We start from the raw sequence: 10,863 nt of genomic DNA on the forward strand, positions 1-10,863 counted from the left end.
TGTGTGTCAGAAGAGTTGGTTCTGACAAAATGCGGACCCCGGGATCACAAAGGCACAAACGTGGTCGGCTGCGGGCTGAACAGATGCGATTTCTAACACGGCTTTCATACCAAGTCAGGTGAATTATTTCAGAAAAGATTTGCAGTAGGAAAAAAAAAAGTGAATCCTGCGAACATCCCTCCCACTGTGCTCTCTGAATGTAGCCAGGAGCTGCACAGCCATCATGCATTTCTTTTCACATCTGTTCTCCACTGCTGCCTGGCTGCTTTTACTGTTTCACTAGCTTGCTTTCCCTCCTGAGTATCAGATTATTTAATACACATAACATACTCTACAAATCAAACTGACTTTGAACGAAAACACATGTGGGTCAGCCTTAATCGAGCTGATGTCATTCTGTCTGTCTGTACATCGCTGACCAGTGCATCAGTACAGAGAATAAGACATTTTGAGCTGCTCAGATAAGCATGGAATTTTGTGTTGTGATTTATGGCTCCCATTGGATGATTCTGTGACCATTCATCTCATGTCACATCGAGGTCAGACTTTCTGCACGATCAACACTTTGTTGCATGACAAGGTAGCTCGCAAATGAATGGAATTTGCTGAGAACTTTCATGGGTGTCAGAGGATACATCGTAATTTTGTTTGTGACCCTCCGACCTTTCCTTTTAAGACTGTCATCAAGCCAGGATTTAAATTCCCAGACAAGAAATGTGAAACTTTTTGGGACAATATTTGAGCTTTCCTCTTGAGCCGCCACCAGGTCAAAATGTCAACTTCACACACAAGACGAAGGATTTCCATGATGATGTTGATTTTACTGACCTCTCCCGTCACCTTTTCCTCTAGCATTACCCTCCGTACAGACTTCAGATATTTAGCCACAATGCTGTTCAAATAGTACGCTTCAAACGGCACAATTAGAGTTCTTAAAAACAGCATATTCTACGATGACTATTTACAGTAACAGCAGCTCATTGACTGATCTCTTCCTGGCAAGGCCTAAGATAGCTTTAGAAACTTAGCCAGAGGTTCATTTCTCACCAACACACACCATGCAGGCATAATTTGAAAGCATATTTTAATCTTTTCATAACCCAGGTCAGGAACTTTGACAAACTTAATAAGCACAGAGGTGCTATCTGTCAGAAGACAAAGGCTTCTCGTCTCTGCTGTATATTATGTTTAGCATTATCAAGTTATCCTTGTGTTTATAATAATGTGAACATTGATTGGAGTTGATTAACTCTGCTTTAAAGCCTGCGGTGAAATTATGTGTCAGCGGGGGCATCATTTAAATGTGTGTATGCGTGTGTGTCTTGTGTGATGATGGCCACAGAAAGTCCGTGTCAGACTAGAATATTAAACACCCTGGCGTCTACTGGAGAGGTCAACACACAGACACATGCGGCCGCACATAATTATGAACCTGTTCAAGGAAAAGGAGAAAAATGCCATCAAAGGAATAAAAGGCAAAACGAATAAAAGGAGTGAAAACAGTGTCCGACCATTCACCGGTACGTTTACATACTATGTATGCTAAAAAGGGACAAACACATCAGGTGGCAGATGTATATGCAGCTATACCCGTGGAGAATTCTTTTTATATTTCAACATCACTGTTGCATCTCTGTATGCATCATCTGTCTGTCTGTCTGTCTGTCAGCCTGTCTGCCTGTCTGTCTGTCTGTCTGTCTGTCTGTCAGCCTGTCTGTCTGTTCAAACATCTCGCAAACATGATTTCTGTTTATTGTAATTCATGTTTATGTATGAGTTACTTACACTGTTGACTGAAGGTTTGACTTTGTGCCTGCGTGTGAGAGAGCAACAATGTGTGCAGAGATAGATAGATAGATAGATAGATAGATAGATAGATAGATAGATGTAAATATGATCTACTTTCTGGGCACTTTGAATTATGAATGTGGCTCATGTTGACAGCTGTGAAGTTTGATAGTCTACAAGCATGCATAGAGGAAGAAAGAGAGGGAAACATGGAGAGAAACAATGAGAGAGAGAGAGAGAGAGAGAGAGAGGAAGAAGAGGCTTCTAGGCGTATTGAATATTAAATGATTCCAACATTGACTGCTGTGAGGTCTGTGAGCTGATTCCATACTCATTTCAGGATATAGATGGATGGACAGATGGACAGACGGACAGACGGACAGACAGATAGATGTTTCATGACAAATTGAGCTGTAGTAATGTGTGCAGGATCTGTGTGTCTAACCAACCCCAGTCCCTGCTGAAAGCATAATTACAGCTCTACATCGCCTCAGTATGTCGGCTGCGTATCATCATCTTCACAGTGAGGTCCACTGCAGAGGGATTTGATGTGTAATGTACTTTCCTTTTATTTCCACTTTTCTACTCTAGTTGCTCCAGTATCTGCACAATTTCCCTATTTTCTTTCTTCTTTTTTTTTTTTCTTCTAATGCACATACACATCATTGTCATGGCAGGACAGACGATATTAAAACTGGTGTGTGTTGTTATTCTTAAAATTTCAGTCCTGGTTGATTTGGCGACAGCTGTAGTCACTGGCAGTAACAGTGATTATGGTCAAATACTATAATTCAAAGAATTCTAAGGGCAGCTAACAGAGTCAGGGAATAATCTGCCTTTTTCTCTCATACCGTGAGTAACCAATATCTGATCGTGAACATGGAGCAAGTTACGAGTAGGTTACCTCGCTGAAAAGTTGACATACTCAGTTTGTCGCCTGCAGCTCTTCTCTCAGTTCTAACAACTCACTGCAGCTGCAGCTTCTTATTCCATGAATCCTTGTAATATTTCAAACAGATCTGTTGTAAAAAATAAAAAAAAAATGAAAAAATGTCTTGTAGATGCATTTTTGATGAAAAATAGCAGTAAGCGCAAAGCTCACTGAAAAACACATTGCATTTCCTGAGACTACGTGTGTTTTGCCAGTTAAATACTGAATAATGTGAAGCTGCAGCCGTAGGAAATATTTAGTTTGCCTTAGCAGTAACTTAATACAGAATTTCAAACTTCTAAACTTTTTTACTCTACCAGCCTGTGTGGCATTCCCATTAGCTCTACTGAAGATGTACAACTTTTCAAGAAGTCACAGAAATATAAATTGATTTATGTAAAACACCTGGGGACTGTTCTATCAAACATTATTCAAACACAAATATGTGTAAAAGATTGTTTAGAGCTGTTGGTTTGACTGACTCAAAGTCAGTGCTCATATTCATCTTAATGAAAAACAGTCAGCAGTACAGCTGACTGACGTTTACACACAGAAATGAGCCATACTGGGTCTTATGTGTGCACATACAGTGTTAGTAGTTTAGTACTTTCACTCTTGGTTTTGGTCTTTTAATGGAAAATCTAGAATATCACTAGATGTGACAGATCTAATAGATCACTGTGTAGAAATTTGGATATTTTAAAATGATCGACATATGTGGTGGCAAGGACCTTTTCTTTTCTCTTCAGTCAGGTATGAAAAGGCAGAAAGGTGTCCTCCACTTCCTTTGATATCTCACATTCATGAGAGGAGAGCTGAGCTTTATCAGAATAGTACACACAAATGCCACTCACACACACACACACACACACACACACACACACACACATGCACATAAAACGGTTGTGCATGCATGCACACATACAGAATGCTAATCCACTGTGTTTTTCTGGAGAAGTAGACTTATGTATGAATGCACAGACTCATGCATATATACAGTAAATATATGTACACACACACACACACACACACACACACACACACACACATTCACACAAATACACACAGGTTTTCCTTGCCCTGTCCTTCACGTAAGTGCTCGGGAGTTCTTTAATAATAATTCCATTAATAACATCTCCTTACAATAACACTGATAATGGTGTGCGCCTGTGTGTGTGTGTGTGTGTGTGTGTGTGTGTGTGTGTGTGTGTGTGTGTGTGTGTGTGTGTTGCCAAAGACTATTTTTATTTCTGTGGAAAACTCTGATAAGGTTTTGCTTAGTTTCCTCACCTGCAACCCACCACCACTGCGCTGTATAACCTTCCCCCGACTTTTCTAATAAAATGCATTTTAATTCTCTCCGGGGCACATTAGAGGACGTCAGGGCAAGCAGTCAGAAGAACTGACAATAAAAACTGTTTCCACTCCTTTTCTCATAGATTTGTTTTTAATCTGTCTTTACTAGTGGGTGTCTTTATCCTTGTTGCACTCTTGACTCTTCTTCTCTCAGTGTTATTCAGATTTTCAGACTGCACAGTTTCTGCTTTTGATTCAGCGTTGTATATTAAACATTAATGGACTGCTTGATTTGTATGGAAGAGTGTTTATCTGTGTTGTGTGTTTTGTATGAGAGGAAAGGCTGGTGTGTGCTGTGTGTGTATGTGTGTGTATGTGTTATCTGTGCAGTTTGAACATTAATAACATTTCTTTCTCTTCGACTATCAGCAGAAACGGAATTAAACAGGAAGGAGACTCACAACCAATTTGAGCACAGCACCTTCTGTAGCCTGTGTTCAGTGTTCGGTAAAGACTTCTTATTTTTTATTTTTACCTCTGTTTATTTGGTTTTTGAGGGGGCTGTGATGCAGAGCACCTCCCTGTCAAACTCATAGTCTTCACATTATCTATTGTGCTCATTGCACTCGGAGCTCTGATGTGCGCTCACACGGCATCAATGCTTCTGTTCCTTTCTCCTTTATTATCTCCCGCAGTCTGTGCCTGTCCAATCATCGGCCTGCTCATAGTGCAATGTCTCTCCAACAATTGGAATTTGATCGAATTTGGGAGACTGATGTGTCTCACTGCTGCATTCTGACATCCTCAAAATTGAAGTGATTAGGCAAAACAGTGATATAAACACAAGGCAAAACAGGATGCATCATGCACTCGTGACAAATGTTGTCCCTGGATTCTTCAATGGTATTCATTCTGCATCTTTTACAAGGATGAATCAGATCAGTGTTAGACGGAGATGGAGCTGAGGTTTTGAGAAAGAAAAAATATTAAAAAGAAGCAAAACAAGAAAAAAGTTTCAACTTTTTCCAACTTTACTCCTATTTACATTTTAAGCATTTGACAAAATCAGCTTACATACACAAAGCACCAACTAAAATGTTGTATCACCATAATTACAAGCGAGCAACTTTAAACCTGTGCAGAGACAGCAGTTAATCAGTGCTGAGGCAGTAAAGCTGCATAAATGTGAGCTAAAGAAATATTCAGGTGCCCTAAAACATTTCATATATCATTAATAGCACAAGTAGCACACTAAGACTAAAGTACAATATGATGAAATATAGAAATGAGAGAGTATCTTCAAAGGCAATTACAAATTATGGATGAAACATGCATCTTTATACAGCACAATGTCATTTTTTAAGATGAAGCCAAATTTTTCTGTTTATGAATGCGGATTTAAGCACAGCCTGGATTCACTTGAATAAAGAAACACGTTAATTAGTAAAAGTTGCCTCATACCAATGTACAGCACCACATAAGAATTTCACCTATCAATTACAAGCAAAACCAAAGGAGAAAAATCAAAAGATGGAGACAGAAGTCTTCCCCCGGTTTGTGTTTCTTGCTGCCGCCTTATAAATAAGATAAACAAACCTCTTCACTACGAACACCAGCTGAGAATGTGTTTATTCCACAGCGCTCCAGAGTCCCACAAAATACTGTAATGACCGACTTATTGGGTGATTTAATACTCTATTCATGCTGATCAGACTTCTAACTGCGCTGACAGAAAAATGTGCTGGTTTAAAAATCACAGCCGATGGAAATTTCACTTTTTCTCTACATGACTCACTAATTTCCTGAGGATGATTCTAATGAGTTTGTATACATCTTGACTTGGCTTTAGGCTACTGACATTTCACATCAACAACCAAGCTCATTCAAGCTCAATGAGTGAGGCATATGAAGCTTGGCTATACGTTTTTTTAAGGATATTGAAGATCTACTTATTGATAACTAAAAATGAATTTTCATTAATATATTCCCCTCCTGAGGTTACATAGCTTGGAGAAATGTACAGAGGCATGGTGCATATGAATAAGGGTGTGAAGGGGTCATCCAGCTCCAGGCCGTGATGCAGTAACCCTGCGCTGAAACAGAACCTTGAGTCAGTTCTTCATGAGTGCAAGTTTTCAGTATTTAAATTCCACTTGGCATCATTTGCCCCTTAAGTTCCCCTGACAGGTAGCACCAGCATGCTTTGTTAAAAGAAAAGACTTTAATGCATTAAAGAAAAAAGAAATGATCTTAGATCACTGCCCGCAGCCTTTTTGTCTTATGACCTTGAAAAAATCAGGTTGCTGTGTCACAGATTGTGACCACTTCATCTGATAAGTCATTTTTCTGTGTCAACAGTAATTAAGAGCGATGATGTTATAAAGTCCAATAATGTAATACCAGCCAATGATGTAATAATTTTGGCCATTTTAAATGTAATCAAGCCAATAATGTAATAACCTGCCAATACTGTTATGAAGTCTTTGAGCCAATAACGTAATAACATTTTGCCAATATTGTGATAAGTTATTACATTATTGGCTGGTTATTATATTGGTCTAGCATTTAAGAAAAAAAATCTTATCCAATAATGTAATAATACATAAACAGGGCTGCATTTCTTGGAAATAAATGTCCACCAGAGCTTTTGCCCGTGAATTGAATGTTCATTTCTCTACCATAAGCCGTCTCCAAAGGCGTTTCAGAGTGTTTGGCGTCACAACCACAGACCACATGTAACCACATCAGCCCAGGACCTCCACATCCAGCATGTTCAGGATCGTCTGCGACCAGCCACCCGGACAGCTGCTGCAACAATCGGTTTGCATAACCAAAGAATTTCTGCACAAACTGTCAGAAACCGTCTCAGGGAAGTTCATCTGCATGCTTGTCATCCTCATCGGGATCTCCAGTTCGTCATCGTAACCAACTTGAGAGGGCAAATGCTCACATTCAATGGTATCTGGCACATTGGAGAGGTGTTCTCTTCACGGATGAATCCCGGTTTTCACTGTGGTTTTCACAGGGCAGACTGTGTATATGGCATTGTGTGGGTGAGCGGTTTTCTGATGTCAATGTTGTGGATCGAGTGGCCCATGGCGGCGGTGGGGTTATGGTATGGGCAGGCGTATGTTACGGACGACGAACACAGGTGCATTTTATTGATGGCATTGTGAATGCACAGAGATACCGTGACGAGATCCTGAGGCCCATTGTTGTGCCATTCATCCACAACCATCACCTCATGTTGCAGCATGATAATGCACAGCCCCATGTTGCAAGGATCTGTGCACAATTCCTGGAAGCTGAAAACATCCCAGTTCTTGCATGGCCAGCATACTCACCGGACATGTCACCCACTGAGCATGTTTGGGATGCTCTAGATCGGCGTATACGACAGCGTGTTCCAGTTCCTGCCAATATCCAGCAACTTCACACAGTCATTGAAGAAGAGTGGACCAACATTCAACAGGCCACAATCAACAACCTGATCACCTCTATGCGAAGGAGATGTGTTGCACTGCGTGAGGCAAATGGTGGTCACACCAGATACTGACTGGTTTTCTGACCCCCCCCCCCAGACCCTCCCAATAAAACAAAACTGCACCTTTTATTGTGGCCAGCCTAAGGCACACCTGTGCAATATTCATGCTGTCTAATCAGCATCTTGATATGCCACACTGTGAGGTGGGATGGACTATCTCGGCAAAGGAGAAGTGCTCACTATCACAGATTTACACAGATTTGTGAACAATATTTGAGAGAAATGCTTATTTTGTATATATAGAAAATGTTCTAGATCTTCAACTAATGAAAAATGGGAGCAAAAACAAAAGTGTTGCGTTTATATTTTTGTTCAGTGTAGTTTTTGCGCAGTTTACTCATCAAAAATAGATATAGTGCATGGCATAGTCGTCATATTCATTCATCAAAGGTAAGTATGCAGCACTCTCTCTCCTTAATTATGGTTGTAAGAGACAATTTGAGAATTATTTGTTGTACAAACTTTTTATTGTTTATTTGCTTATATATGTAAATTCATAATTTAGGCCTGAAGAGGTCCAATTATTCACAAGCAAAAGGCAAAGATTAGAAAAAAGTCCAGCAGAAATGTTTTTAGGCGTTTCTACAGTGCTGTTGCAATGTTCATTATCTCAGCATCTTGACTTTCAAGTTAGGAATCATCACTGAATAGCAGAATATCCACGTCCACATGTGTAGCATGTTTAAACTTTAAGCTTTGGACCATAGACAGCACAAAACATGATCGTAGTATCTATGACTTCACCCACAGTTTTCTGAAGCGCCTTCGTGAAGCTCTGGCTGCCACCATCTTGGCAGTCCTTCCGCTGCTGCCTCCCCACCAATCCAAAAGTGGACAAAAACGTAGATGGAGCTGCTGAATGAAGCCTGGCTGCTGAAACAAGCCACCTGCAACGGCATCCCCCTGTCAATCAATTTGACAGTTAATCCAAACACTTATAATTTCAACAGGTGAGTTCTATAGAAATTCAGACTCAGTACAGTTCTCATAAATGGGGAATTTAGGTATAGAGAGCAAAAGCGTTTTTTGTACCGCTTGCTTTGGACAGGTTGGACCAACATAACCTGGAAATCCTTGCAGCCAAACGATGCTGTGTTCAAGAGCAGCCTACAGTGTTGTGGTGCTGCTATTTGGAAAAGCCAGGCAGGTCCACTGTAAACGGGTCTGAAGGCTTCTAGAGAGAAACTGAGCACACTTCATGTGATTTAAATGTCTTGTTGTTTGTTTTTATTATATTCACCCAAAAAAGCAACATTAAAGTAAATTGAACTGGTATTCTAGAGATCATGAGCCATAACTGGTCACTAAGGAGCAAACTACAGCCATGATATGTTCAGTGTTACATCAATTAATGTAAATACCAACGTTGTATTGCTGTATATTAAGATGAGGCAGTCAGCTTGGGTTTTTCTACAGGACACCAACTACAGCTGCTAGTAGCTGTAAAATCATCCTTACTTCCTTTCATTAACTCTCCCAGTCTTTGCCCTAGTTTCCTGAAAAAAGCACAAAAACTCTACCAAAGTTCATCCACACATCGCTCTCTTTTTTCCCTGTTGAAGCATTGCTGCCCTGACCTTTACATTGCCAGTGTTGCCTGCTTGTAATCATTGCAATCCAGGAGTTTAAGCGTATTCTTGTGTTCCGGTAATTGAGCATGTTTAGCAGTACCTCCGTTACTCGATCAGTGTTTACATGGGTCAAAGTAGCGCTTTTTTTCCCCCCCAACCACTCAGTTTACATGGATTTGTTTAATAATTGTTGTACAATCATCACTCCAGTGCACTGCAGCATGTGATTTGCTTAAATAGGGCCCCTGGGTCAAAGTATGCCGACCTCTCTCTGTTTGATAAAGTTGAAGAGCTTCCACGTCCTAATAAATTAAATGACCGAGAGAAAAATATTCATATTTTGCCATCTGTTTTCTATGATTTTGACCTTAGCCTGATTATGTGCACAAAAATGAGATGAGAAGTGCCTTAACTAGATCATTTTAATAAAAGTGTGCATGTAAATGATTCCAGCATGAGTGAGCATCTGCCCCACGTAGTGTCAGTGAAAGAATTAAGAGGAGAAGAAGAAGAAGGAATGAGAAAAGGGAGTAAAGAAAGTGAGTGTAGATGAAAAGAGGCAGAAAGGGAGAATACGGTGATGGCGGCTCCCACCTCTCCTCTCCACCCTCCACTTCATCCATCCATTATTCAGTATACCTCCAGGTCAAACGCTCAGCGTCTTCTTGACACCCCCCTTTCTTTTCTCTATACTGTATCTCCCACTCCTCTTTCTCCTATCTGTATCTTTCCTTTCTCAATCTCTCTGTCACCCTTTCATATTCCCTAGAAATGACCTCAGGGATGAGAGACCTTGCTGTGAAATGTCAAAATTTATTGATGTATTTTTTTTTTTTTTAGCATTTTAATTATAGGCACATAGAGTTTTGAAGGGAAGAAGTTCCTGATAGAAAAGAAAAGTTTTTTTTCTTTTTTCTCAACTTTTACTTCACTCTTGATGCTTACACATAGGGTTCGATGGCAGTTTTTCACAGGAAAACATCAGCACAGAAAGATCCACAAAGTGTTTTATTCATACGCAGCTATTTTATTTAATTTCATTTACAAATTCCTATTAAAATACTGAGTACTGGACTTGTGTGTGTGCATATATGTACACGCACACACTCACGCATATATATGTATATATGTATGTGTGTGTGACCGATAACACCACCTACTTCCTTACAATAGCAGCCTCTGGTGTTGCTTTTCTTTCCCAGGTAAAAGTCATGGCAGCTGTGCATTTTTATAAAGAAAAAAAAAAAAAAAAAAAGACAGAGATTTGTGGCTCTTCAGATGGAGGTTCCTTTTACCTTCAGCTCACAAAGGCAGAGTTGCCTGCCAGGACTGAACTGGAGTTACGGTACTCGAGTTCAGGGAAGTCAAGTTGAAGGAGAGCTTTCAGACAGAAATTTCAGACACATTCTGTGCCAGCGTTGCTGTGGCTAACCTTTATTCTACAGCATTTCCTTCCCTTTTCAAATTCTTATTTCTTATTTTAAACTCACTTTGACACCCATTTTTGCATCACCTCTCTGCCTCAGTAAATAATACCTGAATCTAATACATTTGTTTTCTTAAATTCACTTTTATTTTGAGGAGAAAATGTGGACTTTTGCTTTGTTGTGTAGGTCCTGACCTACACTCTGCTATATACTTGAATGTATTATGTATATAGGACTACACCACACAGTATGTAGGGCTTGTGTAAAGCTACTGCATACACAAGCACTCGCACCACTCTTGCCCTC

This window comes from Larimichthys crocea, chromosome XIII (assembly GCF_000972845.2).
Source record: "Larimichthys crocea isolate SSNF chromosome XIII, L_crocea_2.0, whole genome shotgun sequence".
Classification (NCBI taxonomy): domain Eukaryota; kingdom Metazoa; phylum Chordata; class Actinopteri; family Sciaenidae; genus Larimichthys; species Larimichthys crocea.